The sequence below is a fragment of the Meriones unguiculatus genome, chromosome 1, assembly GCF_030254825.1.
Source record: "Meriones unguiculatus strain TT.TT164.6M chromosome 1, Bangor_MerUng_6.1, whole genome shotgun sequence".
Classification (NCBI taxonomy): Eukaryota; Metazoa; Chordata; class Mammalia; order Rodentia; family Muridae; genus Meriones; species Meriones unguiculatus.
The window spans coordinates 146,731,524-146,748,294 of record NC_083349.1 but is presented as its reverse complement, the minus strand read 5'-3'; the positions used below and the strand labels follow the sequence as shown (position 1 = coordinate 146,748,294).

General features: G+C 39.0%; 1 non-coding gene across 1 annotated transcript; it reads left to right on the top strand.

The window, feature by feature from the left end:
• The first annotated feature begins 2,020 nt into the window (after nucleotides 1–2,020).
• On the top strand, nucleotides 2,021–2,127 carry LOC132651091 (U6 spliceosomal RNA). Its single transcript, XR_009588985.1, has one exon. It is a non-coding gene; the product is annotated as a U6 spliceosomal RNA (small nuclear RNA).
• Nucleotides 2,128–16,771: the final 14,644 nt, after the last annotated feature.

Below are 16,771 nucleotides of genomic sequence, written 5' to 3'. Positions count from 1 at the left end.
AAGAGGAAAAAGACGTAAAAATCATTAATCTGTTCCAGTTTATATAGGTAAACCCTGATAACCAAAAATATCTATATTGGAACACACTTTGCATGCAAGTAAATCATTCTGTTCATAAACTGAATTGTATACCTATACATACAGGGATGGATGCATATATAGAGACATACATTCAAAATTCTTTATTTTTATTAATTATCTATGTTTGAACAAATGTCCTACGTACTCTGAGTTTCATTTCTTATAATTATAGCTTCCGTGGCAATGTTGTCATAAGGATTAATTGACAAAAGTATATACGGAGCCTTTCCCATGGCACCTACCGTCTGTGAAGTCCACAAACCAAATGCAACTACGGTGAGAAAACCGGGTGTGAGGATACACACAAATTCAGCACAATAGTTGGAATAGTTCACTCGTCAGAAACGTGATGAGGAATGCTCAGAAACTCCTCCAGTAACCACCTAGAACCTACACTAACGATAATCTATGAGCATTTAATTACTATGGTGAGTTGCATTATAGAAATGGTAAATACTGTAAAAAAAGAGGCTTGGGAAATTCCACCTGTCGCATTCCACAATAAAAATTATATAGATCTGAGCCAATTGTAAACACCACTTAGAAATAAGGAAGACACAAAAATAGTTATTCTATGCCCAGGGCTAAAGTAGCATGGAATCTGCTCCCTAAATGCCACAGAATGTAAAAGAGAGATAACAGGACAATCATTACTAAAATCATGTTTAAAATGTACTTTAAGAATTATGAAATATTTCATAGTTGATATAACAAATATTTTTAAAATTATTTAAGCTTTCTAATTTTACTATTTTGTATTTTTAAATCAGTAAATGAAAAAGTTAAAAATGAATGTAGACATATAAATATTACCTATGAGAATAGAGGGATAGGTGTAAATAAGCCCATAAATTTGTAATTTTTCCATGTCATTACATTTTTCAAAATAGATACTTGTACACTTCTGTTTCTGTCATCACCAGACTTTCCTATTCTTTAGGGGCGCACTAAAACTGAGATTCATATTTCATGGGGCAAAACATTTTGAAAATACTCAAAAAACACTCATCAATACAAACTAATGAATTCTAGTTGGTAACTGTTTTATATTATGGGTTTTCATTTAAAAACAAAACAAAACTGTGTGAACCTAGGTGAATTTGAAGGTGAGGAGAAGAAGCCATTGGCTGTGCTGTGGTCCTTCATCTGAAAAGCTGCAAAAAGGACGCATTTTAGTTTTCTGTATTTTAAGAGTTAGTTGCTTCTTCTAGGTAGTGTACCCATCTTTAATCAGTTTCATGATTTATAGTTAGATTAAAATGTATTTGAAGAAGACTGTAAGTTATATACTCTGAAGTTTATTGTTGTCTCATGTTTATTTAATTTATGTTCTGGATAACAAATTTTTATTATAAGTTACACATATTACAGAAGAAGAAAATGTAGGCTATTTTTCCCTACAGTTCATGTTTCATATGTCCATGTTTCATTTCTTTAAACAACTTTAACTTTATTGGTGTTTCCCGGGTATGTTTAGGGGGTCAGGTTGCATTTCATGGCACTTATGTGGAGATGGCATGATTACTTTATGGGATTTATTCTCTCCTAACTTTACATAGGTTCCAGGAATTGAATTCAAGTCCTCATCATTACAAAGCAAGTGTCGTATTTCACTGATGCAAACTTACCATGGTGCTTTATGAATGCACCAAAAGAAAGTCTGATAGATGAATATTTTTGTATAATTGTGTTAAACAGCAATGACATATTTGGACTACAAAATATAAACAGCTCAGGGGTAAAACTGTAATCATGAAGAGCAGAGATTGACGGAGGCTAGGAATAAGTCTACAATGAAAAAGAAAAATTGTATCATCTAATCAAACTTTTCAGGGTACCAAATTATGCTTGCTTTTACTTTAAAATCAAACATAAGTGGTAGTAGCAGGCAGGGTCTATTACCCACCAGTTAAGAAACTGCTTTAAAATCCCATTCATCATGGTCACATTGGCAACTTATATACCAAAATTGGAAAAATACAGAGAAGAGTAGCATGGCCCCTCTGCAAGGATGACACCCAAACTTAGGAAGCGTTCCGTATTTTTGAAGAGACCTATCACCCCTAAGGATATAGATACTGTCATTAAAAGTCTTCAAACCAAAAAATGAAAAAAAAAAATCCAGGACCATGTGGTTTTAGTGCAGAATTCTACCAAACTTTAAAGAAGACCTAATATTAATGCTCCTGAGATTATTCCACAAAATAAAAAAAAGAACATTGCCAAATTCAGTTTGCAAGGCTATAGTCACCCTGATATGCAAACCATGCAAAGATTCAACAAATAAAGAGAATTTTAGACAAATTTCTTTTCTGTACTTTGAGGGGAAAATACTCAATAATATATTCACAAATCCAGCAGGGTATTGAAGCAGATGTTGAGATTCATAGCTAAACTTTGGGCAGATTACAGGGAATCTTATGAAAGAACGGGGAGAAGAAAGACCCAGAGGGGACAGGAGCTCTAGAAGAAAGCAACAGAACCAAAATATTTGGGCCCAGTGGTCTTTTCTGAGATGGGTACTCCAAACAAGGGCCACACATAGAGATAACCTACAACTTCTGCACAGATGTAGCCCATGGAAGCTCAGTGTCCAAGTGGGTTCCCTAGTAATGGGAACAGGGACTGTCTCTGACATGAACTCAGTGGCTGGCTCTTTGACCACCTCCCCCTGGGGGGAGTTCAGCCTTACCAGGCCACAGAGGACAACAATACAGCCATACCTGATAGACCTGATAGGGTCAGATGGAAGGGGAGGAGGACCTTCACTATCAATGGACTTGGGAAGGCGCATGGGGGAAGAACAAGGAGGGAGGGCAGAATTGAGAGGGGCTGAGGGAGGGGGCTACAGCTGGGATGCAAAGTGAATAAGCTGTAATAAATAAAAAATTAATTAATTAATTAATTAGAAATATTCACAAACTGAAGAACACATCAAAAACATTATTTACCATAATCAAGTATGCTTCATCCCAGAGATGCAGGACTGGTTCAACATATGTAAATTTGTCAATGTAAACTACCATATAAACAAACTAAAAGAAAAAATAATAAACAAACATGGTCATCTCATTAGATGCTGCTTTGGCAGAATCCAACACCTCTTCATGATGAATGTCTTTGAAAGATCAGGGCTACAAGGCACATACCTTAACATAACAAAAGTAATATACAGCAAGCCTGTAGCTAATATCAAATTAAACTGAGAGAAACATAAAGCTTTTCCACTAAAATCAAGTATAAGACAAGGCATTACACTCTTTCTGTATCTGTTAAATCAGTACTTCAGGTTCTAGCTGGAGCAATAGACAACTGAAGGAGATCCAGGGGGTACAGATTGGAAAAGGTCAAAGAATTGCTACCAGGGAACACCTACAGCTGATAAACACCTTCATCAATTTGACTGGATAAAAAAAAAAAAAATTAATTCAGAAAAAATCAGTAGTTCTCCCATATACACATGATAAATGGGTTGAGAAAGAAATTGGGAAAATAACACACTTCACAGTAGCCAAAAATAATAGAAAGTATCTTGCTGTAACTCTAACCAAACAGGTAAAAGACCTCTAAGAAAAGAACTTGTTGTCTCTGTGAAACAAAACTGAAGAAGATATCAGAAGTTGGATAGAAATTGCACCTGTCGATCTCCCGTGTTCACTAAGCAGTAGGATTAACATAGTTTAAAAATGGCCATCTTACCAAAAGCAATCTACAGATTCAATGTAATTCCCATCAAAATTTCAACACAATTCTTTAGAGATCTGTAAAGAGCAATTACCAACTTTATATCAAAAAAATAAAAACAAATAAACAAACAAAAATCCCAGGATTGCTGAAACAATCCTGCCTAATCCTGGAGCTATCACCATCCCTGAGTTCAACCTATAGTACAGAGCAATAGAAATAAAAACCACATGGAATTGGCATAAAAACAGGTAGGTTGATATATCCAATCAAACTGAAGACCCAGAAGTAAGTCCACATACCTTTGAACGCTTGACTTTTGACAAAGAAGGCAAAATTATACAATAGAAAAGGAAAGTATCTTCAGCAAATGGTGCTAGTGTTCTAATTGAATGTCTTCATGTACAACAATGGAAATAGATCCATATCCACCACGCTGCAGAAAACTCAAGTCTAAGTCGATCTAAGTCCTCACATAAAACCAGATACACTAAACCTGATAGAAAAGTAAGTGGGGAATAGTCTTGAACACATTGGCACAGGAGACAACTTCCTAAAGATCATCAATTAATAAATGGGACCTCATGAAACTGAAAAACTTCTGTAAGGCAAAGGACCACATCAAAAGGACAATATGGCAGCCTATAGGATGGGAAACTATCTTCACCAGTTCCAAATCTGACACAGTGCCGACATCCTAAATCTATAATGAACTCAAAATGTAAACACTAACAAACCAAATAACACAATTGAAAAATGGGATACAGATCTAAACAGAGAATCTCTAATGCCTGAGAAGCACTTAAAAAAATGTTCAATATCCTCAGCCATCAGGGAAATGCAAATAAATATGACCCTGGGCTTCCATCTTACAACTGTCAGAATGGCTAAGATCAAAAACTCAAATGACAGTTAATGCTGAGGAGGGTGTAGAACAAGGAAAAACTCCTCCATTTCTGTTGGAAGCGCAAATTAGTACTGCCATTTAGAAAATCAATTTACAGCTGGGCTTAGTAGCTCATGCCTATAATCCCAGCACTCAGGGAGGCAGAGGAAGGTGGATCTCTGTGAGTTTGAGGCTAGTCTGGTCTATAAACCAATGCTACACAGAGAAATCCTGTCTCATAAAAATGGGGAATGGGGGAATCAATCGAGCTGTTTCTTAGAAAACTGGAAAACAGGTCTACTGCAAGAACCAACTATACACTCCCAGTCACCTACCCAAAGGATGCTTCACTATACCACAAGGATGCTTGCCCATGTTCATAGCAGCCTTGTTTGTGATAGCTGTAACTGGAAACAACATAAATGTCCCTCAAACAAATCATGGATAATGGAAATGTAGTGCATTTGCACTGTGTAGTATCACTCAGCTCTTAAAGACAATGACATCATTAAATTCGCAGGGCAAATGGATGGAACTAAGATAGCTCATCCTAAGTGAAGTAACCCAAGCCCATAAATACAAACCTGGTACGTACTCACTTATATGTGGATATTAGCCATAAAGTACAGGATAACCATGCTACAGTCCACAGACCCAAAGTAGCCAAGTGACAAGGAGGAATCGTGGGGCACGGTGTGTGTGTGTGTGTGTGTGTGTGTGTGTGTGTGTGTGTATGTGTGTGTATCTTCCTGAGAAGGTGAAATAGAATTGACACAGTGGCTGGACAGTGGGGAGGCTACTGGATGGGGAAGGAGTTAGGATTGGAACAAGAGAAACCGGATGAAGAAAGAACTGAGGGAAAGAGTACCGGCTGAGACAACAAGGATGGTGGGGATGGGGGAGGGGGGAGGAAGCATCTCTGAGATGAGCTAGAAACCTAGGGCAATGGAAAAATCCCAAGAATCCATGAGGGTGACCTGAGCTTAAGGCTCCTAACAATGGGAGATGCGGAGCCTGCACTGGCCGCTTCCTGTAAGCAACAAAGGCTTCCAGCAGAGGGATTCGGACACCAGTCTAGCTTGGAAACCTTCAACCCACAGTTTGTCCTGCATATAAAATGTGCTGGGGTAAGAAATGGAGCACAAATTTAGTGAGTGGCCCACAAAAGACTTATCAAGCTTGAGACCCATGCCGTGAGAGGGAGCCCACATCTGACATGTTGATAATATTCCGCTATGCTTTCAGCATAATCATCATCAGAGAGGCTTCACCCAGCAGCTGATACAAACAGATCCAGGGACCCAGTGCCAAATATCAGGCAGAGGACTCTAGGAGCCAGAGGGGTCAAGAACACAGTAACAACAACAACAAACCCACAGAATCAACTACCCTGGGTTCATAGGGGCTCACAGAGACTGAGCCGCCAACCAGAGAGCACGCATGGGACTGACCTAGGCCCTCTGCACATGTGTAACTGTTGTGTAACTCAGCCTTCATGTGGGATTCCGAACAGTGGGAGCACGGGCTGTCTCTGACTTTTTGCTGGCTTTTGGGACCCTTTTTCTTATAGTGTGTTGCCTTTCCCAGCCATAATGCAAGGGGAGGTGCCTAGTCTTTTTTCTAATTGATATGCCTCGGCTGGTGGAATTAGATTTGGAGAATGTGTTTTTGCTTTCCAGACATAGACAGATGAAGGTTAAATACAAGTCTTTTGTTGACAACTCACCTTTTAGAAACATGGGCACAATTGCACAGACACCTCTGTGGGCTCCTCCCACATGATGTATGCGTCTTTGAAGTTAAAGCACACTCAGAGCTCGCTTTAAAACACTTCTGCTAGAAGTCTGGAAAATACTCTGGTTGCAGTGACTCAAAATCTGTTGCCCTTCCACTTTCCTAAACTGGCAAAGACAAGTGACAAGAAAGCAAAAAATGCAAATTAGAAAAGGTCCCACTGCTAGGATGGAGCAGGTTTTACTTTGTTTTGGGGTTAGTTTATAGTCTACATAAGACACACGTTACATTTATTTTCTTCCATACTATTTTCTTCCATACACATGATAAATGTTTTCTTCCACCAAAAGCTTCTTGTCCTAAAACTGTTATGAATGTGCCTGTAGCAAATGCACAAAGTTCCCTAGTGTACATGTCACCCAGCACAATGTCTTTAAATGTGTTCAGGCAATGTTCTAGAAACTCCAAAGTTTACCTCAAGATTCTGAGATGAAATACAGACTCTTACCTGTAAAAGCCAGCAAAAGTTTGAGAAACAAATAACATATTTCCACATAGAGTGTTCAAGGCCACACATTTCATGATTTCAAAATAGTACAACCAGCTGGCAATTAGTCCTCAGTACATGCTAAGATGATGTATTTCAGAGCATTGGCATGAGTGTTCTGTTAAGCTTTCTGGTATGTTTTTTATTTTTTTTATTTTTATTTTTTATCAGTTACATTTTATTAACTCTGTATCCCAGCCGTGTCCCGATCCCTCATTCCCTCCCAGTCCCTCCCTCCCTCCCTCATCTCCACCGTGCCCCTTTCCAAGTCCACTGATAGGGGGGACCTCCTCCCCATTCATCTGATCCTGTTTTATCAGGTATCTTCAGGACTGGCTGCAAAGCCCTCCTCTGTGGCCTAACAGGACTGCTCCTCCCTTCGGAGGTGGGGAGACCAAAGAGCCAGTCATTGAGTTCCTGTTAGAAATAGTCCTTGTTCCCCTCACTTTGGGAAACCAATTGGTTACTGAGCTACCACAGGCTACATCTGAGTGGAGGTTCTAGGTTATAACCATCCATGGTCCTTGGTTGAATGTCAGTCTCAGAAAAGACCCTGTGCCCAGATACATTTGGTCCTTGTGGAGCTCCTATCCTTTCCCCATCAGACTAACTCCCCTTCTTTCTTATGATTCCCTGTACTCTGCCAAAGGTTTGGTCATGAGTCTTTGCTTTGAAAACACTGCTAGTTAGAGTCTTTCAGATGCGCTCAGTAGACTCCTGTCATACGTTCAATGCACATCCCATCTGTCTTTCTAAACGAGGATTGATCATCTTGCCCCATGTCCGCTCAATTGATTATCTTTTTTAGGTGTATAGATTTCATTATGTTTATCATATCTTATAGGTCTATATAAGTGAGTATATCCCATGTTTGTCTTTCTCCTTCTGGGATATTTCACTCAGAATGATCTTTTCTAGATCCCACCATTTGCCTGCAAATTTCATGATTTCCTCCTTTTTGATTGCTAAGTAGTATTCCATTGTATAAAAATACCACAATTTCTGTACCCATTCCACCGTTGATGGACATCTGGGTTGTTTCCAGGTTCTGGCTATTACAAATAGAGCTGCTATAAACATGGTTGAGCAAGTGTCCTTTTTGTGTACTTGAACAAACTTTGGGTATATACCTAGCAGTGGTATAGATGAGTCTGGAGGAAGCACTATTCCTATTTGTCTTAGAAAGCGCCAGATAGCTTTCCAGAGTGGTTGTACCAGTTTACATTCCCACCAGCAGTGGAGGAGGGTTCCCCTTTCTCCACAACCTCTCCAGCATGTGTTATCGCTTGAGTTTTTCATCTTGGCCATTCTGATGGGTGTAAGGTGATATCTCAGGGTCGTTTTGATTTGCATTTCCCTGATGGCTAATGAGGATGAGCATTTCTTTAAGTGTTTTTCTGCCATTCGATATTCCTCTGTCGAGAATTCTCTGTTTAGCTCTGTTCCCCATTTTTTAATTGGATTACTTGGATTGCTGCTTTTCAGCTTCTTTAGTTCTTTGTATATACTGGATATTAGTCCTCTGTCAGATAAAGGGTTAGTGAAGATTCTTTCCCAATCTGTAGGCAGTCGTTTTGTTTTGATGACGGTATCCTTTGCTTTACAGAAACTTTTCAGTTTCATGAGGTCCCATTTATTGATTGTTGCTCTTAGAGCCTGTGCTGTTGGTATTCTGTTCAGGAAGTTGTCTCCTGTGCCAATGAGTTCTAGGCTGTTACCCACTTTTTTTTCCAATTGATTTAGGGTGGCTCTTTGACCCCACCCCCAAGGAAGGAGCAGCCTTGCTAAGCCACAGAGGAGGACAGTGCAGCCAGTCCTGAAGAGACCTGAAAAGCTAGGGTCAGATGGAAGGGGAGGAGGACCTCCCCTAGCAGTGGACTTGGAAAGGGACAGGGAGGAGATGAGGGAGGGAGGGTGGAATTGGGAGGGAATGAGGGAGGGGGCTACAGCTGGAATACAAAGTGAATAAACCGTAACTAATATAAAAAAATTAATTTAAAATAATTAAAAAAACCTGTACTGCCGTGGGGATGACCCCTCTTTTCCCTCTAGCTGTTTTGAAGACACTCTTGTTTTTGTATTTGATGCACAAATTCAGCACTGAGCATTTTCTTTGTAGTCCTCCTTATTAACCACATTAACACTAAGTGGATTCAAGGGTCTTGAACGGGATTGATTCCCTCACTGGCCCACATGGATTTCCCTTATTACCTAGTATTTCACGCCAGGACTCTGGAACATTGGAGTTGCAACACCTGACTTTCTTTTGCTTTTAAATGTCTTTTACTGTGTTAATTTCTCTACAGTTTTAGTCATAAATTTTTTCTACTCTTCTCTTAAAAGTTATTGAGTTTTATAACTCATCTGTATAAAATAAACAACATACACAGATGTGTTATACATATTGTTTTCTGCAGGTGCTGTTTGTTGTGTTCAGTTCTGTTATTCTTGCGTATTTTTGTTCACTGCTTTTGATTTTATCTGAATAATTCTCCAAATTTATTTAAGTTACTTATTATGCTCTTGTATGTATTAGCGTCATCATTCAAGGATTCAAGAAATGGATGAATATCATTCCGTTTTGTAAAAATTCTCTTGGGTACCATTTCTGAGGCTTGTTTCAATATGTGCAATGTGACATTTTATTGTAAACTCTATGTTCTTATTGGAATTCCGTGTGGGAAAAATTTACAGCCTTTATTCGATACCCTGCACTGGTGTGATTCTCTGTCAACCAAGCAGCATTTTAAATTAAATTATGTGCTTAATATTTTTTAGAACAGATACGTATTACAAATTCAGACAGGCCAGGAATTAGCTGGCTCATAAAAAATACTTGGTAGATATCCTCCTTTTAGGCATGTATATAATTTTATGTATAATAAAACTCAATATAAACCTCAGAGTTTCTTGCTTACTATTCCTTTCTGAGTATAGAATTCTATCTTTAAAATGCCAGACGAAAGGGGAGGAGGTCCTCCCCAATCCGTGGACTTGAAAAGGGGCAGGGAGAAGCTGAGGGAGGGAGGGTGGGATTGGGAGGGAATAAGGGAGTGGGATACAGCTGGGATACAGCGATAGTAAAATGTAAATAATAATAATAATAATAATAATAATAATAAATATATACCCTTTTTGTGTCCAACTTCTCTTCATTCTCCATATGTAATAGACAGTAGGATTTCCTCCATGATGGCTGCCAAGTTCAAGCTCCCAAGAGTGTGACAGGAAAAGCACTGAAAAGGGGGGCCCCAGAATGAATGATTAACAGGAGTTGCCTCTGCTTCTCCTTTGCTTAAAATCTCTGCAGAATTCTTCCTTGCCTGTGATGTCAGAAGTGCATGTAAGCCGTGTTATATATGGAAGGCTCTCCGATTCTTTGTTTTAGAAGGCTTCTGCTATATTACAAGAGGTGGAATCCTAGTTATTTTTCCATAGATAATTCTCTCTCTTATTGCTGTACAACTCAAGCAGCATTTCTCTTCCAGGAAATCTCACTATTCTGCTAGATTAAGAACAGTCATTTTAAAGCTGGCATTCTACACTGAAGTTAATATTTCATATGATCTCAGGCTCCATTAGAGGACTTCAGCTTCCCTCTGTAGCTCTAGCTGACCTTGAACTCATAACCTATTGCTTCTACTCCCAGAATAGAAAAAAAAGAGTTGTTACAGGCACTTCATGTCTGGTGAGCCCATAGCCTTGTTTCAAACGCTTTTTTTATTTTGTTTTGTGTTGTTTTGTTTTGTTTTGTTTTGTTTATTGGGGTCCATTGCCTCCTGCTAGCTCTGTCCTTTAAAACTCAACACCTCATTGAGAAGCAACCCTGGGAGCATCTCTGAGCACAGATGCATCAAAGAGTCACATTTTCTTGTAGTATTGTCTAGTTTCTGTCAAAGGTTTCACAGAAAGACTAGAACTCATATAAAATTTATCTTGTTGGAAAAAAATCTCTCAATGGACATTCTCAAGGTAGCCTTTCATTTTCCTGTAAAACAAAGTGATTACTGTGCTAAAATGAATCAATTTAATACACGGCTATGCTGGACAATTAAACAAAATTTTAAAGTTGAGTGAAAATTGCCTTCCTGCCTCTGTCTTCTTTCCTCTTTCCCACAAAATGCTTCAGAAAATTGTACTTTTATGAATATCCAGGGTTTTCATACCATATGTGTCTCAGACATTAAAAATTGAAAATAAATGATACATTTATGCAAACCACAGTTAAGAAATACAATCATCATCTGTCGCCTTTGCATGATCTCATGATAAAGAACTGAAGGCTAGCCTTAACCCAGGGAGAAAATCCACACTGACACATTCCCAGAAACTGTCAAAAATTTTCCAGGGTACTGGGAGGAACATAGTCTATTTAAGTGCCTTGGTCAAGTTCCTTCATCTTCATGAAGTTTACAGGGCTTATTTGGGGGAGGAAATAAATTCTAAATTATGAGGTTGTAGATTATAATAAAATGGGAGAAAAATTAAAAAGCACATATCAGAATCCCTGGCATGTAACACATGTTGAACGTGATATAGGAGCCATTATTATTGTTGTGGTCATTATTTATCATCATCATTATTATTAGCAGTAGGAACTGGAATAGTAGTTGTCATACATGACATAACGATCTTTGTTACAACTCTTACATTTTTAGATAAATCTTAGGAATGAGGCTCTTGTAGAATTCCTGGTTTCATACTCTCTATAATACAACATTTATTCCTCCGCTTTTCCCACGATGCAGCACAGAATGTACTCACATCAGAGTGGCCGTGATAAGAACAGGAGTCCTTTTGACGTCTGATATATTATTATCCACAACTAATTTAGGAAGCAAACCCAAAATTACTGTGGCTAGAGCTGAATAGTTTTAATGAACAAAGTATAGATAGTATCACAATGGCTCTTCTACCCCAAGTGAGGGTGGAGGGCAGAGACATGGTGAGAAAATTTTAAAAACTGTTGAGGCAAAGCTTCTTCAGCAGATCAAATGTCACCGCAAAGAAACCTAAGACGCTGTGAGTTCTTTGGTGATGTGTACTTTAAGAAGCACACGCCAGGACAGCTTACTCTCACTTTATCTGTATCTATACTTGCCAGGGTGACACAAGAGTGAGTTGCTATGATGTAGCGCCTTTCTCTGCCGTCCTTAGTGCACTGGGACTGGTACTGAGCTGCTTCTCATCTATTATTTGCTTTGTTTAGTCTCATCATTACCTCTTCCTGTCCTGTGTTGATACGACGGCCTGGAAAGAGGCAATTGCTCTCTTAAGCCGCTTGTATCTGCATGAGTATCTATGCTCATCACTGTCCTTCAACTAGAAGACGACCTTCAGTTTAACTGTTTCCCATTTATCTTGCAACGCCTCTAGACAATGACCCTAAATCTGAGTGAAAAATCAGATTTCTTTAATCATCCCCCCGAGAAATTTCAATTGAAAACAGAGTCTTATCCATAACCTCTAGGTACCTAATATCCAAATCAGTTTCTCCTCACCCAATTCTTGGCATGAGCATTAGTCACTCCACTCCAGTCACGCATTGGTTTTGTGTCAAAACCAATATTATAGTTCAAACCTGATGCTCTAGTATTTATCTCCAGGTCCATTTCTTTCCCAAAAGGTTGTTCCTGATGCAGTGTGCAGTTATTATGACACATCCTGGAAAAAAAAAGAAAGGCAGCAGCATATATCAACCCTGTCAGGGGACAAGGTCTGATTTACTGTAATTAAGGTTAGGCTGTACTGAAAATGCATTTTTTAAATATAGGGGGTATACTTAATTTCACTATTAATTCCAAACATTCAGAATACTGCTGCACAGTCACTGATGTGAATTTAGGTGTTTTAAGCTACTGTGAATATAAAACTGGAAAAGATTTATGGGCAATAAAAGGAATTGTGCTCATAACTCACCACTGGCCTGGGAGCCCCTGGCTCCGCTTCGGAGCCACAAAGCAGTTCATTAGCCTCACCAGACAGCCTGGAATTGAAACAGAATTCTCAGCCATCACTAATATGATTAGGTTCTTGATTTCATGCTTTTTATAAAAATAGATTAGCTGACCCAAATGTGATTTCTAGAGCTTTCTTTGTACATGAGTGGGGGATGGGGAATTATGATCGGCTATTGACAGAAAATAGAATAACCTTGAGAGGTTGGCAAGGGACCAACGGTGGAGTTTCAAGGAAGGCTTGTGCATGCTGGTGCCTCCTTCCACAACGGACCCAACCATCTCACAGACACACACAAAGCAATTTCCAGCAATGACAGAATAACTCTATTTGGTAAACACTGGCCGCGATCATGCTCACCCAGTGAACATAGTCTTCTTCTCGTTAATATTAAGTGTGACAGCTGGCTGGAATTTAAAGAACTTGCCTCTATTAAACTTTCTGCCATTTATTTGCAACATTTAAACTTGTCGACCACAAGGAAAAGTAAACACTTCTGCTATATTTCTAACAGCCTACTCTATGCTCTGTTTCTATTAATCCCAACTGATCAATTTACAATCATTTTTAACCAGAGTCACAAAATCTAGATAAAGTAAAGATCTGGATGTTTAGTAATTCACCGCACTTTACCATATTGTGAACACAGAAATATTTTTGATCACCATGGGAACCACCTATGTTGCCTTTTATATGTGACCTCCTTTCTTTTGGTTGACATCAGTCTTATGAGACCTATCAGTCACTACTCTGTGCCATGCTTTCAAAGTCCTGTCACTGAAACTAGGTAATACCAATTGCATATGCAAGTGTTCCCATTTGCACTCAGCAGCACCCGTTTGTGAATAGAGGTTTGGGGGGAAGTGGATTTATTTCTTATGTTTCTGGCTCCTACAACAAAATATCTAACAAAATCAACTTTCTGAAGGGTTTAGCTTAGCACAGACCAACACAGTAGGAAGGGGCTGTGGCAGGGGGGTGAGGTCTCATCAGATTATTCGAAGTCAGGAAGCAGAGAGAGAGGAATAGCGGCAGTGAGGTGACTTTCTCCTTTTATTCAGTCCGGGATGCCAGCCCATGCAATGACACCACCACAGTTAGGGTGGGACTTCACACCTCAATTGATCCAGTCTAGAAACTCCTTCACAAAAATGCACAGACTTTTGTCTTCTGGGAATTCTACATCCTGTAATACTACCCTCATCACAATACAGTTCCCGTCTTTGGGATAAAGACCCCATATACAGAATGGGTGTAACCGTTGTCTCACAAAGGATGGAAGTAGACCCAGCCAGTTTACTCCTTAGTAATTATAGGATTAGAGTTTCGTATTTTATGTTGACTCAGTCTAGGGTGTTCTCCATCTTAGTGAACTGATACATTTTCCTCTAGATTGTTAAATGTGTTAATGTGCAGTTGTTCATAATATTCCCTTATTGTCATTTCTACTTGTATGAGCATTTACAGTGGTGCAGCTGTGTCGTTACAGTGTTAGCGATTTGTGGTACATCTCTTCATTAGTTTTGGTTTATCAGTAGTCTATAGACTTCACACATTTTTGTTTGGTTGGTTGGTTTGTGGTGCTGGAGGTGGAGCACAGGCTAGTGGGCATGCTCAGCAAGTACTGAACTATATCCCCAGCAATAACCTAATTTTTTTCAATACTAAAAACCAACCTGCCTTTTTCTTAAATGAAGGACTAGCTTTTCATTTAATATAATTTAGCTGTTTTTCTTCTATTTCAATTTTATTACTTAGGTTCTTGGCAGATTTTTTTCTTTCCTATTGTTACAGACTTATTTTAATGTTCTTTACTAGTCCTTTGAAATAAGAACATAAATGAGAGTTTCAGATTTTTGTGTCTCCTAATATAAAGCAGGAATTTATATGTGATGTGTCTTCCCACTCTGTGTGGCTTTAGTTGGAACCGTAAATTCTGTTATATAGCTTTCTGCTTTCCCTCACATCCATATATTTTTTTTTTCCTTTGACTTCTCTGAAATGTGGAATATTTACAATCGTGTTATTTAAATTTTGTATGTGCAAAGATGTCCCTTTGCCTTAGGCTGTTAACATTTTATTTCATTTTGATTAAAGAACATTCTCTGAGATATGTCAGTGCTTTGTTGTTGGTTCTGAGAGCTGAACACAAAGCCTTGCTTGAATCCAAAATCTTTTAACTTTCCAGGATCTTTTGTGTGTTTTGTGTATAACTGGGGATGTTATCCATTTTGGTGTTTCATGAATATTTAAGAAATAAGTATTCACAAATAAGGAACATTTTAGAGAAAAAAATAAACATTTGAGAACTGAGAAATAATGTTTAATAACTCAGTTTTGAGAGAAAGATGTGAAGGTTATTATTATAACTGAAGATATTTTTACTCCATCTATTGTTTTTGAAACCCCTATAATATTTAGTTCCAATAATTTTTTGAGTTTTTTAAATGATTTGTCATGATGACTATCACTTTAATCCATAATAATTTTCTTTGATCAAAATCTGTTTTAACGAGGTGAGAAAAACGTGTTTGCTAAATTCTGACCCAACCTTGGACTAAAATTGGTGTCACCCTAACCCTCAGGCATGTATAGTGTTTACAGAGCGGGAGATCACCTGCTGTTGTTTTGCTTTTGTAACCAATAGGCTCTCTGTTCTCCTCCCTGATCAAATAGTTATACCATACACACTTTACCCCCTCTTCTTATTAGAACTTTATATCCTAGAAAGAGGTAGATCTCTGAGTTCACTGCCAGCCTGTTCTACAGAGTTTCAGGGCAGCCAAGGCTACAGAGAACAACCCAGTCCTGAAAAAACAAAACAAAAAACAAACAATCAAATAAAACAGTTTGCATGTCAGTGCTTGCAAACAGCCATCTCGCCTGCATCAGCAGGAAGAACCCAACTCCTGGTTTTTGCCTTTACAAGCTCAGGGCCACCTCTTTCTATTGGCAGTCACAAGGGTGGGTGCCCTAAGCCAGGTTTGTGTGGCTAAATAAAAACTTCATTACCAGGCCACAGTAGAGGACAATACAGCCACTTTTGATGTGAACTGACAGACTAAGATCAGAAAGGAGAGGAGAACCTCCCCTTTTAGTGGACTTGGGGAGTGGCATGCAAGCAGAGGGAGGAGGGAGGGTGGGATTGGGAGGAGAGGAGGGAGGGGCTTATGGGGGGATGCAGAATGAATAAAGTGTAATTGATGAAAAATTTAAGAAAAAAGGGAAAAAAATAATTTAAGAACCTTAAATGACTTTCAAAATTGGAGGAAAACATGGAGTTAGTCAATTGGCATGGAGCACGTCTCGCCCCTGGGGGCAATGGTCTCCTGAACCTACTCAGACCTCGGACACCACCACTGCTAGTTCTAGAACTGACGCAGGATGTTCCAACGAGGGGCTAAGGCTTCTCATAATATTTCCTATAAGCCCACACCTGTTTGTCTATATCCCCCATTTTTATTCATTATTAGCCAGATAGAGCCAAGTAATTGTGGTAATGATACTTTCTTTTTTGCCCAATGCTGGAATGCTAGTAAATTTAGGTATGCCCTGGTTACTCACATGCCTCACTGGGTGCCTATGCCCATTGATGCCCCTCACACTATGACTCTCTTCAGACAGAAAAGGGATCTTGGAACTACAGCCACCATTGTTACTACCATCTCATTGACGGCTGTTGGAGCTACCACCAGGGCATTAGCCATGAGTCATACTGGGCAGACTGCTCAGACCCTGAATAATCATTTAGCCAATGTAGCTCATGCCTTAGTTGTACATAAAGGAATTAATGCTCAACTAACTAAAAGGAAGCTTGATGGTGTTCAATCAGAGGATTGACCTCTTGCAGGAGCAAATTGATACCCTATGGCAAATCGCTC